Source organism: Bos indicus x Bos taurus, chromosome 25 (assembly GCF_003369695.1).
Source record: "Bos indicus x Bos taurus breed Angus x Brahman F1 hybrid chromosome 25, Bos_hybrid_MaternalHap_v2.0, whole genome shotgun sequence".
NCBI lineage: Eukaryota > Metazoa > Chordata > Mammalia > Artiodactyla > Bovidae > Bos > Bos indicus x Bos taurus.
This window is the reverse complement of record NC_040100.1, coordinates 33,885,039-33,910,757: the sequence shown is the minus strand read 5'-3', so window position 1 is coordinate 33,910,757 and position 25,719 is coordinate 33,885,039. Positions and strand designations below refer to the sequence as shown.

The 25,719-nt window shown below is 42.8% G+C and overlaps 1 protein-coding gene across 2 annotated transcripts in view; it reads right to left on the bottom strand.

Annotated features, from left to right (window-relative positions):
- GRIN2A (glutamate ionotropic receptor NMDA type subunit 2A) overlaps nucleotides 1-25,719 on the bottom strand; it is a 452,790-nt gene that overhangs the window by 125,444 nt on the left and 301,627 nt on the right. The gene's annotated exons all lie outside the window — the stretch shown is intronic.

The following is a 25,719-nucleotide window of genomic DNA, read 5'->3' as shown; positions in this document are numbered from 1 at the left end:
GAGAGAGGATCCTTTGAAATACTAAAGCCAACAGAAGATTTAATGGTGAGGAAACAGTAATAAGCTTAACCACAGCTTTGCCCACTGTTAAAAACATGATTATTAGAAGGCGGCAAGGGAGATGAGGATCCCCTCGGGATGGACCAGATAAGACTCGTTCTATTCAGTAAACTGAGCCTCAGTAGCTCTCTACTGTCAGTCCCATTTCATCCAAACCACTTATCCCCATCTTGGACACTAATTAACAATGCCAGAATCTGGCACAGTTACTTGGATGAAATGAGAATCTCGGTGACCATTCCTTATCGAATCTTACTGACAAACTCATAGTTCAAAAGAACCCTAGACTTGAAGTCAGAAGACTCAAATTCAAGTTCAATGATGATACTTCTGAGCTGTGTCATGCTAATGAAATAAAAACTTTTCGGATTCACACACATTGTAGCCAAAGGTAGAAAGAACCCCAAGTTGCTTGATGATTCTGAGTGTTCACGACCAACATGCAAAGCTGTTCTCTAGGTTTTCAGTCATTTAAGGTTGGATGACATTGATCCACTGGTTAATTCACTCAGTAAATGTTTATTAAGAGCTTACTATGTACCACACCGGACAAGGCAATGGCAACCCACTCCAGTACTCTTGCCTGGAAAATCCCATGGAAGGAGGAGCCTGGTAGGCTGCAGGATACGACTGAGCAACTTCACTTTCACTTTTCACTTTCATGCATTGGAGGAGGAAATGGCAACCCACTCCAGTGTTCTTGCCTGGAGAATCCCAGGGACGGCGGGGCCTGGTGGGCTGCCATCTATGGGGTCGCACAGAGTCGGACACGACTGAAGTGACTGAGCAGCAGCAGCAGCATGTACCACACACTGTCTTAGCATTGGTGATACTGCAGTAAGTAGACTCTGAGCTGGTGGTTGGCAAACTCAGACCCCAGGGCCAGTAGATTTTGTACAGCCTGTGAGCTAAGGATGGATCTTATATTTTTAAATGGTCGAAAACAATGGAAAGAATAGTATTCTGTGACATGAAAATGATATGGGATCTGAATTTCCATGTCCATAAATAAAGTCTTGGAGCACGGCCAAGTTCATTTTTCCTATACACTGTTTATGGTTGCTTTCCCACTAAATCAGCAGAATTTGAGTTCTTGCCATACATACAGCATGGCCCACCAAGCCTAAAATATTTACTAGCTGTCTTTTGCATAAAGTGTTTACCAAGCCCTGATCTAAGTCTCTATCTGTAAGTGACCTGCCTACTAATAGGGAAAATACAATGCAATACAATGCTCTCAGAATTAGTTATAAACTACAAGAGAAAATGATGAAGGTGAAACAAGCACATCGGGGAGCATCGGAAATGGAAGGGCAGATCTGAAGAGGGAGGGGAGACGCCTCGGAAGGAGCAGCAATTGAGAGAGGCTGAAGAGCTGGCAGAGCAGTTGGACAATCAGCATGGAGAGACGAGACTTCTCGGTTGAATGAAGAGTGTGGACAGAAGCATAGCAAGGGAGCTTAAGGGACGTGTTTGTGGACTAGGAAGCTGCCCCAGTGGGATGAAACACACAGTGTACAAAGGGGATGAGAGAGAAAGAGGAATAAAAGGATACAGTGGGACAAGATTATAGAAAGCCCCTGGATACTGGGCTGAAATTGCTACATGCAAACTGCAATCTGGTTGCTTTTGAGTTCAAAATGGCAATTGGCCTTGGGAATCCCTTGATGACTTAGTACCGGAGATAGTATCGGTGATCTCACACATGTGTGGCTGGTATTTATCGCTTTCCACATCTTTCGACATTGTCCTCTTTTCAAATGATTGCACCATTTGCTTCATAAATATGTTCTTATTTGCCAGACTATCTGGATAAAATTAGAGGTCAGTTTATTGACCTCTTCTCCACCGGCCACCTTCAGTGCATTTTAGCCACTCATTCCCACGAGGGGAAATTCACTTAGAAATGCTTGACTTCGATGATCCTCAATTTAGATAAACCCACAGTGCTCTCACGCTGCTGTTCTCATGCCTCTTTTCCAGCATCACTTGGCCATGGTCCCAGGGTCCTCTCTTTTCTGTCCATTGATCCACTCACTCGAGCCTTCACCTCCCCCCCCCATTCTAACGCAGACCTATTCATCTACCACATCAATAGACATTCTGCCACTTCCACAGCTATCATGCCCCACTTTGTCTTCCTGTCACACCTGCCCATCACCACCTTACAGCAATTCAGTCAATCCGGCCACTTCCCCCTCTGTAAATCATTCTGTAAACCAAAATATAGAGATGGAGAACATCACATAACTGCAGAGACCCTTTTAAATGTAAGGATTCCCTCTCTGACCAGCAGTTCTTTTCCCTTTTCCTGACTGGCTATCTTCCATTCCCTGGGACCTATTTCAAACCTTCACACCTGCCCACGAGGGACCGCAACTCCGCCAGCTCCATCCTCACTCCCAGCTGATGAATCTGCCTCTGATTTCACAGTCTATGGATGACCCATGAACCCCACAAGCTTACCTGTCTCTGCACACCTGTCATCCTTCACCCCTCCTCCACTGATGACAGGGAACTCTTTCCTACTAATCCCATCAGCTGTGACCTGGACACACTCCTGCACCAATCTCTCCTCTGAAACAGGCCTCATCAAGGTTACCAGTGACTCTCTCATCATGAAAGCCAACAGGTGCATCCACTTGACGTTGAAAGTCACTCCCATTGTCCTTGAGTCCCCTAGCCTAGACAGTCATGATCTTCCCCTTTCTGGGTGAGTTTCCACCTCTTTGACTTCCGCAGCTCTGCCAAAATCCAAGCCCCTCTTTCTCTCCACACATTTCACACTCCCTGCCCCTCCCTCCTGCCCTCAGACTTCATGTTCAGGCATCTCTTACTCACTCTTCAGGTATCATCTCTATGTTGACCTTTCTCAGACATGGCTGTCTTTCATCAGCTCCTCTTCACAGCCTCCAGGAGAGCTCAGACTCTATTAATAGAGTCAGAGCAGAACTCATCATCTTACCTTCAGTGATTTTATTTTATTTTTTTTAATAAAAAGCACAATATTTTCTCCCATGTACCAAACATGAGTTCTTGAAACCTCAACCCTGGAAACAGTCCTTAATTCACCCCTCTCCTTCCACCTCCATTTATGTTAAATCAATTGCCAAGCCTTGATAGTTCTAATATTTGAATATTTTCCCCTTGTCCACTTCTTTCCTAAGTCAGACCACCACTCAGTCTTGGTCTTCGCCTCTCTCTGGTTCCCACCACCGTCTCCAGACTGCCTCCCCGCCCTGCCCAAACAGCACGCCTTCCAGCCTCTCCTCCCAACTGCAACCTAAGCCATCACTCCAAATATCCCTGCATATATGACCATTCCAGTCTCTCCCTTAAAGCCTTTGGATGGTTTTTCTCTACACTTGAAATCAAGTGAACATATCTGACCGTGCCCCAAATGACCCAGCTCATCCCCAGATGTCTCTAGTTCTCTGCATTCATGCCAGCCTCCTTTCTGATGGCCAGATCCCACACATGGACTGCTGAATCCCATAGAACTAATCTGAGGCTTCCAAGTACATCAAGCTCCTGTCTCAGAGACAGGTATCCACACATGTTCCTCACGCTGCGCACACACACACACACACACACACACACACGCACAAAATAACCTTTCTGACACTCTGCCTGGCACCCTTCGACTTGCCCTTCAGAACTCAACTTAGAGAACAGCTCTTCTGGGAAGCAGACCCTGACGACCCCAGAAAACTGGCCAGCTGACCGCCTTGCTTATTTCAGAAAGTGTTATAAGTACCTGCACACTCACCTGTCTGCCCAGCAGACCCACTGAGTGTGGGCACCATGTCCTGTTGCCTTGGTATCCCTTACACCCAGTCTGGGGCCCCTTACAGAGTAGATATGTAACTGTTAATTAAGTAGACAACTGAATAAATCAATATCCCAACATGCCCACCATAACAATGATCCTCCTGTAATAACTTGTCAACTTTATCTGGCTTCTTCTGGTCATATGTACTGAAAGTAATGTGGATTTCGGACTTGGCTGAACTTGAGCCTGCATATACCAGCTATTATGCTCACTAGCTGTGCGCCCTTGGCTGCGTTTACTTGTTTACTTCCTGGGCCTTAGTTTCCTCCTCTGTAAAGTGGGTATGCTAGGAGTAATAGTATCATATGACTGTTGTGAAATTAAATAAAACCAGGCCTACAGAACACTTATGACTGTGCACCACTTGGCCACTGCTGCTCAACCAGGGTGTTTCAGTATACACAGGGCTCTTGTGAGAATTACATGAGTTCCTTATGGGAAACTCCCAGCCTGGCCCATAGTAGGTATTCAGTCAAGGTTAGTTCCCTCCCGTCTACAATGTGCAGGTATTCTTGAAGTTAACCCCTAAATGTAGGGCACAGACTGTATCTTCAGAATAGGAGAGAGCAAGACACTAATTTTACCAAAACGCCAAGCCCAGGTGTTCTATACCAAGATAACCCTTTGGAAATGCACTTTCTTCTTTCACTCAAAGGGAAACAGATACGTTCTTCACCTACTCTAGTATAGATAGGACTGATATTGCCTATTAATATAATTCTGTGCACAGAGAAGTTCCTGCCAAAAGCAGCTCAGTGTTATTTTAGCTCTAGCAATAAATCCAGAGGCCTGACAATTATTTTTAATTCCATTTGCTGGTTTGAGGTTCTGCAGAATTAATGCATACCATTAATTTTGTAACTATAAATGTAACCCAAGCCTTCTTGGATCCTTATGCCCTAAAATACAACCTTATGAATGTACTTTTGAATTTTCAGCTGGTGAAGAAGCTGTGTTGGGATGAAAAAGAAAAGACATATAAAATGGAAATTTCAGATAAATTTCCACGACATACTTGGAACAATCATCCTGGCCAAAGTGGTGAATGTTACTGTGAGGTTAATAATATAAAATCCCCAGAATTTATATAGCTCTTTGTGGGTTACAAGTTGCTATTTATTATCTCATTTCATTTGACCTTCATTGCAGTCATATGAAGATAGAGGAGATATTGTTACAATTTTTCAGAGCCATAAACTAGTGATCATTCAAGTAACATGGGGCAGAAAAGGATAGCAGACTATCCTTTTCTGAAAGAACTACAGACAGTTTTCTGACTGCTGGCCCAGGACTTGCTTAATGGTCTGCGTTTTAGCATTCAACTCCTTGTGTGGGACTCAAACAGAAAACAAAGGGACAGTGATTCTTTAGTATGTTCACCTTTGAACTTGGAGCCCAGCTCCTTTGAGAAAAGAGAATACCAGCAATAGGTTTTCAGAAACCCACTCAAAATGCATTAAAAAAACCCCAAACTTGGTAATTGTCATTAAAGAATCCATACTGCACTTTGCATAATAATTCCCATTTGTTAAACTCTTTCCACTGTGTACCAGGCCCTTTGCTGGCTGTTTCACATACATTATTTATAATCTCTCAAGTTATGAAGTGGCTGGGTGACCATGGTACAATTAATTCACTTCCCTGGCCTCAATTTTCTCATCTGTAAAATAAAAATCATTATGAAAGCTACCATTTAGGGTTCTGGTGAACATAAATTGTGATAATGTATGCAATATGTTTGGCTCAGGGCCTGTGGCATAGTCACTGCTCAGAAATCGTGAGGCTCTGTGCTTTCATTATCTGAAATCATGTCAGAAAAACAAACTGTGTGTTTTTCTCACTTGCATCCTCGACCTCCGGCAACACTGGGTGATGTCCCTGCATTTTAGAATTCAATTGAGGAAGACAATAGAGCTTAGTGGTCAAAGCATGGGTTTCAGAATCAGACAAATGGGAGAGGGGCAAAACTCAGTTCAGATTCTTGGATATTACCTGTCTGCTGTATTATTTAGTTTTCTCATTTATAGAATAGGATGACAATAGTACCCATCTCATTAGGTTTTGTGTGAATTAAGAAAGATCTTATACTTAAAGCTCTTTCGGACATGCAAGAAGCATTTAATAAATGGTAGCATTAATATCCTCACAGAAACCCCATGAGGTGGGTATTACCATTGGCTCCATTTTACTGATGGAGAAACTGATCAATCTGAGAAATACAAGGAATGACAACTTTTCAGCGTTGACTTGAGTCTCACAACTATCAGCTCCTTTTTATTGTTGTTTAGTTGCTAAGCTGTGTCCAACTCTTTGTGATCCCATGAACTGTAGCCCACCAGGCTCCATGGGGTTCTCGAGGCAAGAATACTGGAGTGGGTTACCATTTTCTTCTCCGCAGATCTTCCCAACCCAGAGATCAAACCTGCGTCTTCTGCACTGGCTGGCAGATTCTTTATCACTGAGCCACCAGGGAATCCTACCAGCTCCTATAAAGTTGATCAAATACTCCACTCTCCTAAATGTCTCAGCTACCAACCAATGCCAGGCTCAACCGGGGCATCAGGCCTTGTCTGCTGACCGTGGTGCTGACCTCGCTTAGCCTGCCTGGACCACTCACTCCCTCACCTTTGGACATGGATCCAGGATTTGGGCTCTGGATTAGACACATCTTTGTCTCCAACTTCTGTCCTGATTGATTTTATAGAATAACTGGATGGGTGTCCCACATTTCTGAATCCTCATCCATTTTCTATGAGATGACAATTTCTGAATGCAAAGGTCAGGGTGCCATTTTGATAATGAAACCTAAATCCTATGTGGATTCAAGGCACCAACTCAAATATTTCTGTGGACAGAGATGTGTACAGTCCCTGCCAAGGAACCCTGATCAAGCATCTTACCCTGTCTCAACATCTGCTTCTCTGCTTTTACCTCTGCTGCTGCTGCTGCTAAGTCACTTCAGTCGTGTCTGACTCTGTGTGACCCCACAGACAGCAGTCCACCAGGCTCCACCATCCCTGGGATTCTCCAGGCAAGAACACTGGAATGGATTGCCATTTCCTTCTCCAATGCATGAAAGTGAAGTCACTCTGTCGTGTCCGACTCTTTGAGACCCCATGGACTGCAGCCTACCAGGCTCCTCCATCCATGGGATTTTCCAGGCAAGAGTACTGGAGTGGGTTGCCATTGCCACCTCTAAAATGAGGTAAATGTTCCTGCTTTTCCTCTAAGTAGGGTGGGTGTTAGGATCTCTATCCAAATCAGATTCTTGTCCTCCTTTTCTACCACATAACTGCCTATGCTTCAAACACACTTTAATTGTGGAAAGAAAAAAGATATGCCATCAGCTATAATTTGCTGCACACATAGAGGCCATTATGATGAAAAAAGATATGAAGGATCAGAGACAACTCAGATTGTCTCTTTCAACTTTAAAGTTAAGCATAATATGATCAAGGGGACATTGGTTTCCTCAAGTCATTGTAAAACTTCCTCCAAGTGAGTAAGAGTTGACTCTTGTCTTTTCTCAACCTCAGTGTTTTTTTCCCTCATGTGCATTCCCAGTGGAGGCTTTATATGCACAAGGAGAGAAATCAAGATAGTTCTATCCCTATCCCCTTCCTCCTCAAACAGGTCCCTTTTGTCTTTCTTTCTAATTTGCAGAATTATAACTCAAATGAAAGGGAAACAGACTCCAGGAACTCTATAGATATGATGGCTTCCCTGGTAGCTCAGACGGTAACACTTGCAATGCTGGAGACCTGGGTTCGATCCCAGGGATGGGAAGATCCCCTGGAGGAGGGCATGGCAACCGACTCCAGTATTCTTGTCTGGGAATCCCATGGACAGAGAGGAGCCTGGTGGGCTACAGTTCATGGGGTCTCAAAGAGTTGGACATGACTGAGTAGCTAAGCACACAGCATAGATATGATTGCAATGAGTTTTTAAAAATATTTTCAAAAGACAATGGCTACCGATAATAAATGTACGATGGAGTAATAAGGGATGAATATGCAGCACATTGCAAGAGTGGAAGGTGACTGACAGCTTTAGATTTGCAGAAGAATGTCAACTGGTTTTGCACAAAGATGCAAGAGACTGATTACATGGTAGATGTGCACACAGCTCAGTGGAATGTTATGGGCTAGGTTGAGGAAGAGATGCCTGGTTCAGTGGAGAATCTCATACCTCTAACAGACCATCGTGCACACACTGAAAGCAGGCATGGATGGGGGCTCCCAAGGTAGGTGTCCGTAATTATAGCAATGCCAACCTTCACTATCACTGCACAAATAACCCCATCTACCATCCAGTGTCATCAAAATAAAATGGACTTTATCATCTGACGCACCTGAGCTGCAATCTAGAAGTTGCCATTTACTGACTCTGTAACCTTGGGTGAGTCATCAATTCTTTCAGAGCCTCATTTGCTTTATATATAAATTGGGGAAGGGAAGATAGTACTCATGTTGAATATCTGTTACAATGGGGTCAAAGTAATGGATATAAAGCCCTCCCAGATGGTGACAGTGGTAAAGAATCCGCCTGCCAGTGCAGAAGATGCAAGTGACATGGGTTCGATTCCTGGGTGGGGAAGACAACCTGCAGTGGGAAAGGGCAACTCACGCCAGTATTCTCGCCTGGAGGAGTCTATGGACAGCGGAGTCTGGTGGGCTACATCCATGGGGTGGCAAAGAGTCAGACATGACTGAGTCCAACACACACACAAGCTATAACTAGGACACAGAAATTATATTTTTAATTCATCTATAAGCAGACATTTATTTTATAGACACGAATAACTGATAACAAAGATGAAGAAAGTCTTGAGTGTGTCTTATACAGTGAAGTCAGAAAGGGAAAAACAAATATCATATATTAATGTATATATGTGGAATCTAGAAAAGATGGTATAGATGGTCTTATTTGCAAAGCAGAAATAGAGAACAAACTTATGGATTCCAAAAGGGAAAGGAGGGCATGGGAGAAATTGGGAGATTGGCACTGACATATATATACTATTAATACTAGGTATAAAATAGATAATTAATGAGAACATGCTTTCTTTGTTTTCTTTATTATTGATTATTTTATAAAATGCGGGGGAAGATCTCAAGGTATCAGCCAATTTTCTTGTCTTCAGAGAGTAAGAAAGCACAGTAAGTCTTCCACGGTTTTGAGAGCTACCCTGGGAATATTCAGTCTTTATCTGCCTCTCTCTCTGGTCCAACCCAGGCTCCAAAGCCAAGAAAAACAGCATTGTGGAAAGTGCTGCCAGTAACACAGATGAGAAAACCAAAGTGCAGCTACAGAAGGCAGCCTGACACAGCCACTTGTAGCCAGAAGCAGATTGCTGGGGTAGTACGCTTCACTGTTCTGCCTCTTTTCTTACAGACAAATGTCATTCCTGTCTGCTCCATCACTGTGCAAATGGGGGAGATAACAAAAATGACAGACACACTGCTCAGAAAGTAGACAGCGGGTCCAGACAACAAATCATGGAGGTCTGGTAGCTGTAGGTGGGTGGGAAGCCATCCAGGGACAGCTAGCTAATTGGATAAATTGTGAAATCAAGAAAAAATGAGGAGTCTCGAATGCTGGTGATTCAGTTAATAAAATGCATCAAATGACTCTCACCCTTCGGATAAGGCTTCTTCATCCTGTAGGACTCATGACATGTGTTAGCTCTTTCAAGGAAGCTTCTTCTCGTCCCCCTCTTAACACCCAGGCTGGGCAGATGTCCTGCAGTGCCCTGGGCTTACTGCTACTATTAGCACTCACCTACGCTGTAACTGAAAGTTCATTTCTCTGTCTCTCCAGCTAGACTGTGAGTTTCTTGAGGGCAGGGATATTGTATTATTCATTTTGGCTTCATCTTCACCTGCCACTGGCCTGGTACAGAGTAGATAGAAGGTAAACAGATCAGCAGTTGGTAAGTGGTGGGTTTGAGAGTGGTTGACCAGATGGATGGATGAAAGATGGTTGGTCAGATGGGTTGATGGATGGATGAATGGATGGACAAATGGATGGTTTATTAGGTGACTGGTCACTGGATGACTGGCTGGGTGGACAGATAAATAGACATATAGTTCAATCATATCAGACACTCTGTTAATAATTAATGTCTCTTGAGAGTCCCTTGTACTGCAAGATATCAAACCAGTCGATCCTAAAGGAAAACAACCCTGATATTCATTGGAAGGACTGATGCTAAAGCAGAAGCTTCAGTACTTTGGCCACCTGATGTGAACAGCCCACTCACTGGAAAAGACCCTGATGCCGGGAAAGACTGAAGGCAAAAGGAGAAGGGGGTGACAGAGGATGAGGTGGTTGGATAGCATCACCAACTCGATGGACATGAATTTGAGCAAACTCTAGGAGATAGGGAAAGGCAGGAGAACTTGGCACGCTGCGGTCCATGGGGCCGCAAAGAATCGGACACGACTGAGTGACTGAACAACAAAAACTACAAAGGAGGAAGATTTGAGTCTGCTTAAAGAAACTCTCATGCCTTCCTTCCACTCAACTCCCAAGGCAGGTAATACCGACAAGAGCCGCTAGGTCCTTTATGAAAATTCCCATCATTAATCCCAGAAACTGTGTCAAGTATCTGAATGAGCACCAGACTAGGAGACCCACAAGACCTAAATTTGAATATTTTCTCAGCTACTGAAAAAAATGCCACCAAATACCTCCAAATCTTCCCTACTCAACAGTTACAGAATACTTCATAGGATTATCATTGTCGCTCAAGTAGAAGGGTAAATATAAAGCCAATGTTGTAAGGTTCAGCTTGTAATAGGTGCTCAGGAAATGCTTATTATTTATCTGCATTATCTTCAGGAGATGACTAAAGTGAATCTCTTTATGTTTACAAACTTATTTTAGAAATAGTCCATCTTTTCCCCAAATGAAGTTCTCTTGGAGCACCAATAGAGCAAACAGATAAAGCCTTACCATCTCTGCTTAAAGCTGTATTCCGTCTCATTAACCCCAATCCACTCAGAGGCCCTTGCAGTACTCTGAAAGAACGTAGCATTTCAGGAAACAGTTAAAAAAAAAAAAAAACTTTCCCCCAATAAAGGAGGAAGTCTATTCTATGCTCTGCAGTGTTGACTAAAGCCTGGTGTCCATTCTCTTGTTCTCTCTCTTCTTTCCACCCTCCATCCATCTCTTTCCCCTCTATGACAGGATCTCAGGGCTTTGCATTCACTTACAACACAGATGAGTTGATGACCCAGTCCGAAAATAAAAATGGTTTTTATCTGTCTGTACAGGAGTGTCTAGAAATACTTCTGACTGAGAGGCTGTTTGAATAATTTATTCATCTGAGATCATTTCAATAATCTATTCACTCATTTTCATAATTGATGGCAATGGCAAATGATCAAGGGTATGGCTTTTGTCTTACATTTATATCATCTGTCAGCTTAAAAATGCCCCATCACCCTCAGACAGCTTCCTTATCAAGCTGCGTTTGTGAATTGGGTAGAGATGGATACTGCAGATGACATACTGGTTAATTCTAGCTCTATTAGAATACTGCCTAGGTTCAAATTCTCCCTTCACTACTATATGACCTTGGGCAAGTCATTCATCCCATGCAGCTATCAATTCCTCTCCTATACAGTGGAGCTCTAATGATAACTTGGAAAGCAAGAAGATCAAACCAGTCAGTCTTAAAGGAAATCAGCACTGAATATTCTTTGGAAATATGCTGGCCACCTGATGTGAACAGCTGATTCATTGGAACAGACCCTGATGTTGGGGAAGACTGAAGGCAGAAGGAGAAGAGGGAGATAGAGGATGAGATGGTTGGATGGCATCACCGATTCAATGGGTATGACCTTGGGCAAACTCCGGGAGATGGTGAGGGACAGGAAAGCCTGGCGTGCTGTAGTCCATGGTGTCTCACACTTGTGCCGCACACAACTTGCTGACCATACAATAACAATAACTGAAGCTGTCATTTACTGATCACCTACTATGGGCTTCCTTGGTGGTTCAGATGGTAAAGAATCTGCTGCCTACAATGCAGAAGTCCTGGGTTCAATCCCTGGGTTGGGAAGATCTCCTGGATAGGGGAACTGATACCCACTCCAGTACTCTTGCCTCGAGAACCCCATGGACAGAGGAGCCTGGAGGGCTACAGTCCATGGAGTTGCAAAGAGTCAGACACGACTGAGTGACTTTCACTTTACTATGTGCCAGTCAGTGTTGGAAGCACTTGACATATTATTTTGTTTAACTTTCCCAACAACTCTTTGAGGTAAGTACCATTATCACCTTCCTTTTACATATGAGAAAAAATGCAGAGGATGTCGTGATATTTAAGTGAAATAAGGCATTGGAAACATTCTGCATGGTGTCTGGCAAATAACAGGCGCTCAAACTAATGGCAGCTGCTGTCTCCTTGATCCTCGCATCAATTAAGAGCACCAGCATTATCATGACCATCATCATCAATCATCTTTTTTAACATTCTCATCAATGCATGTTCCCCTAGAGATGTCTTTTCTATGAACTACTTTTTAAAAAATTTTTAGATATCTAGAAAACTATTAGCAGAATTTTGCCTTGCAGAAAAGCATAGTTCAATCCCTGTGCTTTTTGGAGTTGGACTTACATTACAACTGCAGAAAGAGAAAGAAAGAAAAATTAACCACACAAGACAGAAACACACATATGCACACAAGAAGATGACATCATTCATTTCACTTTGATGTGTTAATTTGCTAGACACCTACTGTCCTCTCCCCACTGTGACCTAACGCACTGTATACCATGTAGATATTTTAAAGAGTCACTGTGTATGACTCTAGGGAAGTCAGAGGATAATTTTAAATCTTTTGTAATGGCTAAACTTTCCCTCTCAGGGGCTCACATCATTTGAGAAACCTAATGATCATTATATAAGGAAACAGATGAAGTTTCACACAGCTTCTGCTAAGGTAGTGATATTACAAAACCCATCTTACCAAAGGGCACTTGACATTAGCTGTGGATTTTTGGAGAATAAAGGAAATACAGAGAAAGTTGGTAAGAGGGGGAGAAGGAGAGATGAACCACGTCACTTACAGGTTCATGTCATGTCACTTGCATGACAAATTTCTTCTGGAAATGCTCAGTCCAGAAATGCCAAAGCCCAAACCCATGCTTAAAAAGAATTTATTTTAATCTGACTGACTTCTCTCTTTCATGAACCTCTCAGCAAATCAGCCAGTCGATGCCATGTGCTTTCAGTTCTGTTCCTGAAATTTCTCAGATGCCACTGCCAGTGCTCCTGCTCACACCCACATTCCCTTTAACCTGAGCTACTTACACAGCCCCTTAGAAGGTTGCCCAAAGACTCATGCCAATCACCACTCCATTTTTAAAGAAGTAGTTTAGTTTATGTCTAAGGGAGTGGGCGGTGGGGTTCACATCCTGGCTTTGCAGCTTACTAGCTCTGTCATCTTCAGCAAGTTCCTGAATTTCTCAGGGTCTTATCCCCTACATGGGGCTTCCCTGGTGGCTCAGATGGTAAAGAGTCTGCCTGAAATGCAGAGACCAGGGGTTCGATTCCTGGGTCGGGAAGATCCCATGGAGAAGGAAATGGCAACCCACTCCAGTATTCTTGCCTGGAAGATCCCATGGATGGAGGAGCCTGGCAGGCTCCAGTCCATGAGGTCGCAAAGAGTCAGACACAACTGAGCGACTAACGCTTATCCCCTACATATGTAAAAGAGAACAGTAGCATCTGCATCACAGTGTTTATTTGAGGATTAGATAAGTTAATATATTTGAATGCTTAGCACCCTGCATGGTATATCATCAGTACTGAACAAGTATTAGCTATTACTATTTTTATGCTATTCTCCCATTTGGCTCCTCAACAATACTCCCAAGATGACTCCCCAAAATAAAACCCCACAGCCTATAATTCAAATTCCAGCATGGTCCTTCATTCCCATAATTTCCATTGAACAATCTGTATTCATTTTCTATTGTCATGTAACAGATTACCTCAAACATAGCCACTTGAGACAATGCCCCTTTATTACCTCACAGTTCTGTAGGTCAGAAATTCAGCCAGGCTCAGCTGGGTTCTCTGCTCAGGATCTCATGGGGACAAAACCAATCTGTGAGCCAGTTGGACTCATAGTTGCAGGATCTGGGAAGAATGCACTTTCAGACTCACTCAGGTCATTGGCAGAGTTCAGTTCCTAGAGGTCGTATGACTGAAGTTCTTGTTTCCTTGCTGGCTGTTGGCCAGAGTCTAAACTCAGCTCCTAGTGGTCACCTGCATTCCCTGTCGTGCAGCCCCCTCAATCCTCAAATCCAGCAGTCAGACCATTCATGCTTGGGCTCAAATCTCTCTGACTTCTCCTGCTATTAGTATCAGAAAACTCTCTACTTTTAAAAGGCTTATGTGATTAGGTTAGGCTCACCCCGCTAACAGTCCTTTTGATTAACTCAGAATCAAATGAAAAACTTCTTTTGCTATCTAACATAACAATCACAGAAGGCATGTCTCATCATATTCACTTTCCAAGAAGAGAGGATTACAGAAGAGTGAGGGTCACAGGGAGTCATTCTTAGAATCCTGCCATACAAGGCAGAATGCTTCAAATTCACTGAACTCTTCCTCAAAGGAGCCTTGAGCATGCTTGCCTCTGGACTTTGGCTTTTGATGGTCCTTCTTCATGGCAGAGCCTCATTATATGTGTCCAGAAGGTCTAATCTGAGACCTTGTTCAAATGAGAAGCCCTCTCTATGGATGCCCTTGACCCTCTTGCCTACACATAACAGATCCCTTCTCTAAACACCACGGACTTTTAGATTAGAGCATCTTCTGTGGTATGTTTCATATTGTCCTGTAGTTGCGAGCATCTCCTCGTGCCCTATGGCCCTCTACAGCTGGTCTATGTCTCACTGCATCCCTCAACAGAGACTTGAACATAGTAGGTACTCAGGAAATTTTGTTTGATGGAATGAATGTGTGACTACATAAGGTTTATATACTCCAAATTCAACCATCTCTATTTAAGGGGAATGCTTTTAACTGAAAAAAATCAATCACTTAATAACTGAATATTTATGGAAGACACACCAGGTGACAGGAACTGTACTACATCCATCAACAACATTTTACTTGGCATTGTTACTGTCCCACTCAGCAGAGATTACTCTCGGTGCAACAAGACACCACTTTTCTTATTTCCTTTTCTCCTGCACCACTGCTGCTAAGCATGTATTCCAAAAGAAGAAAGAGGTACAAAGGCTGAGAAGCAGGAAGCCTTGATAACCAGGATGACCTAGATCAAACCACTTTTTTTCAGGATGACAAAGAGTAAGTTCATGTCCTAAAGCAGTAGTTCTACATCTTTAATGGGCATCGCTAGGGGAGCTTATGACAAAGCAGAATCAGAAATGATTCTTCCGTAGGTTTGAGGCAGTGCTAATATTTTGACATCTTTTCCACGGTGACTCTGCTATGGCTAGCCCATGGGATTTTATTCAGTCATCTTTGGGGGTTCTGTTGAAGAGCTTGAGATGCAAGAACAACACAGAAATAACATAGAAATATAAAAAATAACCAAAATAATAACAGTACCACACTTGTAAATTGACCATATTAAAAGATGTTCCTCATTTGGAAAGGATCATGAGAAAGTTCCTTCATTCTTGTGTCCATTCTACAAATAGTTACTGAGTCTCAGCCACTGAGTGCCAGAGATAGAATGGCAAAGGAAAAAACTGAAGGCAAAGTGTTCCTTCAATGCTCGTCAGAGCCAGAATTCACAGCTTCATCAATGCGCCACCATGGTTTTTCCAAGCAAAGCGAGCACATAGGAGAAGGCATAACGTATTTCTGGCCACTTGTAGGATATGTAAACAACGCACTTCAGTTTTAACAATTTGCACAATTGCTCTATCAATTGTCACTTACTGGTGTCTTCTCAATTACAATTTTCCTCCATGATTTCTTCAACATAATCACTGGAGTATGTGTGTGCAGATGCCAAGCATAATGTCTGCATAAATACTTCCGCCTTTTAGCAGGATGAACCTTTTGGCCGGTAATTGATACTGCATGCACACAGACACACACAAGCAAACACACAGGTTAGAAATCTGCACGTGAATCACGAGACTCGCTCAGCCATCTACGCTAAATGTGATGGGAAAGCGATGGAGGGGTAGTTGAAATAGAATGATGTAGAAGGGAGGGAGTTACAACTTTTTATAATTAGCGATCCCATCATGAAAGAACTGCCTCGATAGAGCTGGTAACACAATGATATGCCACAGCCAGAACGGGGGATCAATCTTAGCTTTTCCTAAGATCTCCTTTATCATATCTGCACTAGGAATTCTTTAACTGTCATCTGCTTTGTTATGCATGAGATTCAGAAGCAGGGTACAATTCCCTACTTCAAGGAGCCAGATTGGAAGGTGGGACTTCAGTAGAATGAAAAAGACAGAGCACCTGTGAGATGTGACAAATGCTGATACCCCAGGTTCCGACTGGCTGGGTTTGAGTGGAACCTGCTGCCTCCAGTGAGAATAAGGAGGTGGTGTCACTCTATGGATGGGAGGAATTCCCTTCATTTCCCCTCTAAAATATCCCTTCCCACTACCCATTACTGAGTATGATGTAGGTATTAGGAACACAGCCTGTGGGGTCAGGCAAGCCTCCATTCACATCCTGCTTCCATCACACGCAGGATTTGAACCTAGTCCCTGGCCTCCCTGAGCCTGAATTTCCATTTATGAGGCAAGAGAAAGAATACCTACTATAGATGAGGTGTTGAAATGACTAAATGAGATCATGGATACAAACTGCTCAGCACAGTTCTTGATATAGAGCAGATCTTAGTAAATACTGGCTGAAGTCAGCATTCTCAGCAGATTGCAGAGAGGCCCTTGTAGGCACTGAAACAGTGCCTTGTGGTGCAACTGAAGAAACACATGGAGGGAACAGACCTTTCCCTGGTGGGGCTCACAGTCCAGGCGAAGATGAATGTGCAAGCAAACAATTACAATGTAAGCTGTTAACACTCTTAAGGGCTAGTATATAGGTTAGTACAAAGTGGAAAGGACTCAACTCACTTTGGATTATCCAGAAGGGGTGTCCTTGGCAAAAAGAGGGAAATGTTCAAATAGATAGGATCTGAGACAGAGAATGAGCAGATGACAAGCAAATATAAGGGCTTGGGAGATCTTAGGAGGATAAGAAGGAAGCTTTCTGTGATGGGACCCAGGAGAATAACCATATTTGGGAGAGGAAGATGATGACTTTGGTTTTGAACAAGATAAAAGTTGGAGGGCTATGGGCTGTCCATGTTAGGGTGTCCGGGTGGCAAGTCTGGTAGACCAGGAGATCTGGGCTGGAGACAAGGACCTGGGAGTCATCACAGTGAGGAAAGCAGCTGAGACCAAGGGCACCAAAAAGAATGCAAACAGAGTGGTCAGATTAAAGGGGGCAGCGGATGTGTGAGAGATGGGAGAGGGACCCTCAGTTTAAGAAGACGTAATCATGGGTCTCCCTTCTGTCTTCTGGGGCATCTCTATTGTCCTCAATTAGCTTCCCTGGTGGCTCAGATGGTAAAGAATCTGCCTTCAGTGCAGGAGACCAGGGTTCGATCTGTGGGTCAGGAAGATGCCCTGAAGAAGGGAATGGCTACCCATTTCAGTATTCTTGCCTGAGAAATCCCATGGACAGAGAAGCCTGGTGGACTACAGTCTGTGGGGTCACAAAGAGTCGTACACGAATGGAGTATACACACACACAAAGCTTGTCTGTATGTATGTTACATTGGTATGCACACATGTTTTCATTTTAAATCTGGTATAACCCTAAAATGGTAAACGGAATTATTTCCAAAGGGTTTTTTGAAGTAGTTCATAAGAAAGTGATTCAATGTGGAGAAATCTAATCTATTACTCAATGTCCCCACCCTCAAGAAGACTTCCCCAACTAACCAAGTCAAGTCCACCGCTCTCTCCCTGGAGATGGTTCAGTTATGAGCTACTTGGGGAGAGGGAGTGGTTTCCTACCTATCTTTGTGCCCTGCCCCAGTGCAGATGAAATGTTGGCCACTGAGTTGGCCCACAGAGGGTACTGACTGTATTGGCCCAGGCTGCCAATTGGCTTGTATCCAGGATATTATTTTTAAGCACCTCTGGGCTCCAATCTTTTGGCCACCTGATGTGAAGAGCCAACTCGTTGGAAAAGACTCTGATGCTATGAAAGAATGAGAACGGGAGGAGAAGGGGACCACAGAGGATGAGACTGATGGGATGGCATCACCGACTCAATAAACAGGAGCTTGAACAAACTCCAGGAGATAGTGAAGGACAGGGAAGCCTGCAGTCCATGGAGTCGCAGAGTCAGACACAACTGAGCGACTGAACAACCACTGGGAAGGCTTGGACTGATTATGCTCCAATGCAGAGCAAAGCCACTGGACAGGGGGAGAGAAGCAAAGGGCGTGGAGGTTCCAGTGAGCTGGAGGGAAGCCTGCTCAGCCCTGAGCTCCGTGTCTGCTGAACACAAGCAGGATGTGCACGGCACTGGAGTCGTCCGCATCTGCTGCACACAAAGACCCAGCAGAAAGCCAGTGTCCCTCTAAGGGCTTGTCGTGTTTTCCAAGACACCCTCATTACACGCTGCTCCTTCCAGGGACGCTACTGAATGACCTCGGAGATGAAAAGAAATCTCCTCTGAGTCCCAGACTAACAGCTCCCCCTTTCCGCATGCCTTCCCCTCTGCTGACCTGCCTTATCAGACTATGCTGCTGGGGGGTGGGGGGGGGCGGCTTGCAGGATAACATGATGGGTATTTACCTGCTCCATTGGCTTCCTCTTTCTTCAAGACAGAAGCACAAGAAGCTATTTCTGAAGCACTGGATCCCCTGAGCAGCTGAGAGAACAGAGCAACTACAGGAAGCATTTGTACATTCTAAGCTCAACTCGGCAGCAATTCCCCGAGCTGCCTTTTTTTTTTTTTTTTGGGAAATTGCTGTATTTCAACAGAAATATGAAGGAGGACAGGCAAACTATTAAAAAGATATTTTTTTCTGTAGATGAAAATGGAGTCTATCAAGGGCAGCCTTCTTTTATGCAGTGTTATCAACTGCACTACAGTGACCTCCCTTGTAAACATGCTTCCTGGCAAACGAGCCAGGTCCAAAGGGCAGCAAGAATTCACAGGTGTGAGCACAGCCTGACCCAGGACTGGAGAAATCTGACCAACGAGAATGATTTTACAGCTCCGAGAGTGATCCTCCGATTGTGGAACTTCAAAAGGTGGAAAAATAATCCCCAAGTGTAACCACCAAAGACAGACAGATAGGCTTGAGTTCTCTACCTCCCATTATGGATAAGAAAAAAAAGTAAGTTGCATTTTGACTTCCCATTTGCAAGAGAAAAGAGAAGCCAGAATTTGAGGGATTAATAAAAGAAAGTGAGGATACAGGAAAGCATTACAGGGAAGAAAAATAAAAAGCATGTTCAAGATCTCAGATGCATAAAGGAACCAGCTCAGACATGGAGATGTGTGCCACTTAGGAAGGTGGGCTACAGGGTACATCAGAGGGAAGAGTGGAGCTAACTCCTGGGGACAGAATCCGACACTCTCCTGAAGCATCACCAAAATGCACAAAGCCCCACCCCATCCCTCTCCACATACACCAGAATCTAAGTTCAGTGAATCAGAAATTGCTTTTTTGTCTCTTCTGTTCACTGGCAGATTCCAAGCACCAAGAATGGCACCTGGCACACACCAGACCCTGAATAAACATTTGTGGAAGGGATGAACAAAGCAAGTTGTCACTCAGAGCTTGGGTGTACCACCTAAAGGAAATATCGTGCAAGTGTTCAATTAACAATGGTTATTGTTGTCATCAATAGTACTCATGTCATGGAGCTGAGTATGAAAATTCAGTAAACATTGGGAATTAATCGTACAGGGTATCTCAGTTTGAATGGCTTCAAAACATGTCTTTTAATTAAGATACAATGGCATGCAGTAAAATAATCAAATCTTTTGTGGTGGCTTGATGGATTTTGACAAATGTTCGCGACAGGGAATATTGTCATAACACTAGAAAGTTCCCTTGCATTTTTCCTATTAATTTTCTCCTCCACAAAAGCAACCATCATTCTCATGTGTGCATGCTAATTCGCTTCAGTTGTGTCTGACTCTGTGTGATCCTATGGACTGTAGCCCGCCAGGCTCCTCTGTCCATGGGATTCTCCAGGCAAGAATCCTGCAGTGGGCTGCCATGCCCTCCTCCAGGCATCATTCTGATATGTGACCCCACAGACTAGTGTTGTGTCTCCTTGAACTTCATACAAATGGAAGATGACATACAGTATCATCTTCTGTGTCTGGTTTCTTTTGTTCAACATAATGCTTCTGCAATTCATCCACATTGTTGTGGGTATTACAAGCTCACAACTTATTCAAGTGTAGCAATCCACTTTATGGGTTTCCCTGATAGCTCGGTTGGTAAAGAATCTGCCTGCAATGCAGGAGACTCTGGTTCAATTCCTGGGTCAGGAAGATCTGCTGGAGAAGGGATAGGGTATCCACTCCAGTATTCTTGGGCTTCCCTTGTGGCTCAGCTGGTAAAGAATCCGCCTGCAGTGTGGGAGACCTGGGTTTGATCCCTGGGTTGGGAAGATTCCCCGGAGATGGGAAAGGCTACCCACTCGAGTATTATGGCCTGGAGAATTCCATGGAGTGAGCAACTTTCATTTTCAATCCATTTTATGAATATATATATATATATATAATGTATTTACCTATATCCTTGTTGATGAATCTTTGATTTCTTCCTGATGTTTTGCTATTATGAATGTCTTTCACAAATATTACTTTTGGGGTATATGTTTACATGCCTTTGCAGTAATACCTAGGAGTGGAATTGCTGGATCATACCTAGGAGTTCTGGGTCATACTGTTGGTCACTCAGTCACGTCCAGCTTTTGTGAGCCCATGGACTGTATCCCACCAGGCTCCTCTGTCCATGGAATTCTCCAGGCAAAAACACTAAAGTGAGTTGCTGGAGTGAATTGCTGGAGTGAAATTGCTGGATCATAAGGGCTTCCCTGGTGGCTCAGATGGTAAAGAATCCACCGGCAATGCAAGAGACCTGGGTTTAATACCTGGTTGGGAAGATCCGCTGGAGGAGGGCATGGCAACCCACTCCAGGATTCTTGGCTGGAGAATCCCCATGGACAGAGGAGCCTGGTGGGCTACAGTCCATGGGGTCACAAAGAGTCAGACATGACTGAATGACCAAACCGCCACATGTTCTTAACAACACTTGGTACTGTTGGTTCTTTTTATTTTAGCCAAGCAGGGGGTATGAAGTGGTAGCTCACTGTGGTTTTAATTTGCATGTCTCTGATTATCACGGATATTAAGCATGTTTTCATGTATTTAATGGCCATTTGACTAAATCTTTTGGTAAAATTCCTAAGTCAATTTCCCATTTTAATTGTGTTGATTTTCTTTTTTTTTTTTTTTGATTTTCTTTTTATTATTGATTTATAGGAGTTCTTTATATATTCTGGATATGAGTCCTTTGATTCAGATAATTTTTTAAAAATATTTTTCTGAATGTGTGGCTTGCCTTTTTCATTTTCTAACAGTGTCTATACATGGGCAAAAGATTTAAATTTTGATGGAGTTCAGTTTATGACTTTTACAGTATGCTTTCTTATAGCTCAAAAATATCCTCCTAATTTTTTCTTATAGAAATTTTACATTTAAGTCTGTTTTTAAGGTTTTATGTATAGTATGAACGGAGTCAAGGTTGCTTTTTGTTTATTTTGCATTTTTTTTCCCTCACTAAGAATATCCACTTGACCTAGCAGCACTCATTTAAAAGGCTTTCCTTTCTCCCATTGTTATAATTACTCATCAAAAATCATTTCAATATATATTTATGAACCTATTTTCATTATCTCATCATTATACAAGATATTAGCTACAGAATTTTCATAGATAAGTTTTGTCAGATTGAGGAATGGTCCTTGTTTATCAAGAATGGATATTGGTACATACAATATCACGTGTAACAGATAGCTAGTGGGAAGTACAGCACAGGGAGCTCAGCTCGGGGCCTGCTGATGACCTAGGGGGGTGGGATGAGGGGGTGGGATGGAGGCTCCTGAGGGAGGGATGCATGTACACATATGGCTGGTCTATGATGTTGTACAAAGAAACCAACACAGCATTGTAAAGCAATTATATTCCAGTAAAAAAAAATGGATATTGGATTTTGTCAAATGCTTTGTCTGCATCTATTGAGATGATTATATAATTTTCTCCTTATTATGTCAATATGGCAAATTATATTGATTTATTTTTTGATGTTAAACCAATTTTGCACTCCTAGAATAAACCCCACTTATCCATAATGTAGTTTCCTTTTCCAATATATTGGTGAACTATGATTACTAAAATACTGAGAATCTCTGTTTAGATTTGCATTATTTCTTTTTAAAATATTTGATAGATAGAATTTCCAGTGAAGCCATTTAGGCCTGAAGTTTTGTTTTTTAAATGGGAAGGGTTTTAGTTTTGAATCAAGTTTCTCAGGAACTATTCAGATTGTCTATTGGCTTTGTTGATTTTCTTTATACTTTATGTTCTACTTCGTTGATTTTTATGCTTATCATATTCTTCCTCTAATTCATTTGGGTTTAGTTTGCTCTATTTTTTATCTAGTGCCTTAATGTAGAAGCTTAAATCATTGACTTTACAATTTCCTTTTTATAAAATTATAAGCATTGAAAGCTATGAATTTCCGTCTTAGCATGTCATCAACTTTATTCTTCAAATTTTGATATGTTGTGCTTTCACTGCTGTGGTTTAGTTGCTAATTCATGTCCAACTCTTTTGTGACTCCATGTACTGTAGCCCACCGGGCTCCTCTGTCCATGGGATTACCTAGGCAAGAATACAAGAGCGACTTGCCATTTCTTTCTTCAGGCGGTCTTCCCGACCCAAGAATCGAACCTGTGTCTCCTGCATATCTTATCATTAATTTTTATTTCAATGCTGCTATGGTCAAAGAACGCACTGGGCATATTTTAATCCTTTTAAATAGACTTATTTTAGGCTCCAGCATATAGTTGGCTTTGGTCACTGTTTCAAGTGCACTGGAAGGAATGTGAACTTTGTAGCTACTGGATGTAGCAGCACAAACTCCGAAGCTTCCTCTTCATCATCCCCCTGCAGGCATCTGTCACTGGCCCCCTACCCCAAAGGCAATGCTTCTGTTTGCACAGTCTTGTCTTCTGATACTAGTTAAGTATAATATGACTTCCACACTATATCCCATGCCTTCCTACCCCTAGGTCTGATGTGCCAAGTGAAGACAAATCTGGGGCTGCTAAAGTGGTTCAGAGATATGGCACTGCTTGTCCAAAAAGATGTGATAACAATATAACCCTTTTTCCTTTTCATTATCTTTTATTCTGCTTTCCATGCAATATTATGATGACTAATTTGGCTCAGATCATGAACTTCTTATTGCCAAATTCAGACTTAAATTGAAGAAAGTAGGAAAAACCAATAGACCATTCAGGTATGACCAATAGATTTAAGGGACTAGATCTGATAGACAGAGTGCCTGATGAACTATGGATGGAGGTTCATGACATTGTACAGGAGACAGGGGTCCAGGTTCGATGCACGATACTGGATGCTTGGGGCTGGTACACTGGGATGACCCAGAGGGATGGTATGGGGAGGGAGGAGGGAGGAGGGTTCAGGATGGGGAACACATATATACCTGTGGTGGATTCATTTCAATATTTGGCAAAACTAACACAATACTGTAAAGTTTAAAAATAAAATAAAATTAAAAAAAATAAAATGTAAAAAAAAAAAAAGACCATCCCCATGGAAAAGAAATGCAAAAAAGCAAAATGGCTGTCTGAGGAGGCCTTACAAATAGCTGTGAAAAGAAGAGAAGTGAAAAGCAAAGGAGAAAAGGAAAGATATAAGCATCTGAATGCAGAGTTTCAAAGAATAGCAAGGAGAGATAAGAAAGCTTTCCTCAGCGATCAATGCAAAGAAATAGAGAAAAACAACAGAATGGGAAAGACTAGAGATCTCTTCAAGAAAATTAGAGATACCAAGGGAACATTTCATGCAAAGATGGGCTCGATATAGGACAGAAATGGTATGGACCTAACAGAAGCAGAAGACACTAAGAAGAGGTGGCAAGAATACACAGAAGAACTGTACAAAAAAGAGCTTCATGACCCAGATAATCACGATGGTGTGATCACTCATCTAGAGCCAGACATCCTGGAATGTGAAGTCAAGTGGGCCTTAGAAAGCATCACTACAAACAAAGCTAGTGGAGGTGATGGAATTCCAGTTGAGCTATTTCAAATCCTGAGAGATGATGCTGTGAAAGTACCACACTCAATATGCCAGCACATTTGGAAAACTCAGCAGTGGCCACAGGACTGGAAAAGGTCAGTTTTCATTCCAATCCCAAAGAAAGGCAATGCCAAAGAATGATCAAACTACCACACAATTGCACTCATCTCACACGCTAGTAAAGTAATGCTCAAAATTCTCCAAGCCAGGCTTCAGCAATATGTGAACTGTGAACTTCCAGATGTTCCAGCTGGTTTTAGAAAAGGCAGAGGAACCAGAGATCAAATTGCCAACATCCACTGGATCATCGAAAAAGCAAGAGAGTTCCAGAAAAACATCTATTTCTGCTTTACTGACTATGCCAAAGCCTTTGACTGTGTGGATCACAATAAACTGTGGAAAATTCTGAAAGAGATGGGAATACCAGACCACCTGACCTGCCTCTTGATAAACCTATATGCAGGTCAGGAAGCAACAGTTACAACTGGACATGGAACAACAGACTGGTTCCAAATAGCAAAAGGAGTACGTCAAGGCTGTATATTGTCACCCTGCTTATTTAACTTCTATGCAGAGTACATCATGTGAAACACTGGGATGGATGAAGCATAAGCTGGAATCAAGATTGCCAGGAGAAATATCAATAACCTCAGATATGCAGATGACACCACCCTTATGGCAGAAAGTGAAGAGGAACTAAAAAGCCTCTTGATGAAAGTGGAAGGGGAGAGTGACAAAGTTGGCTTAAAGCTCAACATTCAGAGAACTAAGATCATGGCATCTGGTCCCATCACTTCATGGGAAATAGATGGGGAAACAGTGGAAACAGTGTCAGACTTTATTTTTTTGGGCTCCAAAATCACTGCAGATGGTGATTGCAGCCATGAAATTAAAAGATGCTTAGTCCTTGGAAGGAAAGTTATGACCAACCTAGATAGTATATTGAAAAAGCAGAGATATTACTTTGCTCACAAAGGTCCGTCTAGTCAAGGCTATGATTGTGATCATGTATGGATGTGAGAGTCAGACTGTGAAGAAAGCTGAGAGCTGAAGAATTGATGCTTTTGAACTGTGGTGTTGGAAAAGACTCTTGAGAGTCCCTTGGACTGCAAGGAGATCCAACCAGTCCATCCTAAAGGAGATCAATCCTGGGTGTTCACTGGAAGGACTGATGCTGAAGCTGAAACTCCAATACTTTGGCCACCTCATGCAAAGAGTTGACTCATTGGGAAAGACCCTGATGCTAGGAGGGATTGGGGGCAGGAGGAGAAGGGGATGACAGAGGATGAGATGGCTGGATGGCATCACTGACTCTATGGATGTGAGTTAGAGTGAACTCCGGAAGTTGGTGATGGACAGGGAGGCGTGGCATGCTGTGATTCATGGGGTCGCAAAGAGTCGGACATGACTGAGTGACTGAACTGAACTGAAC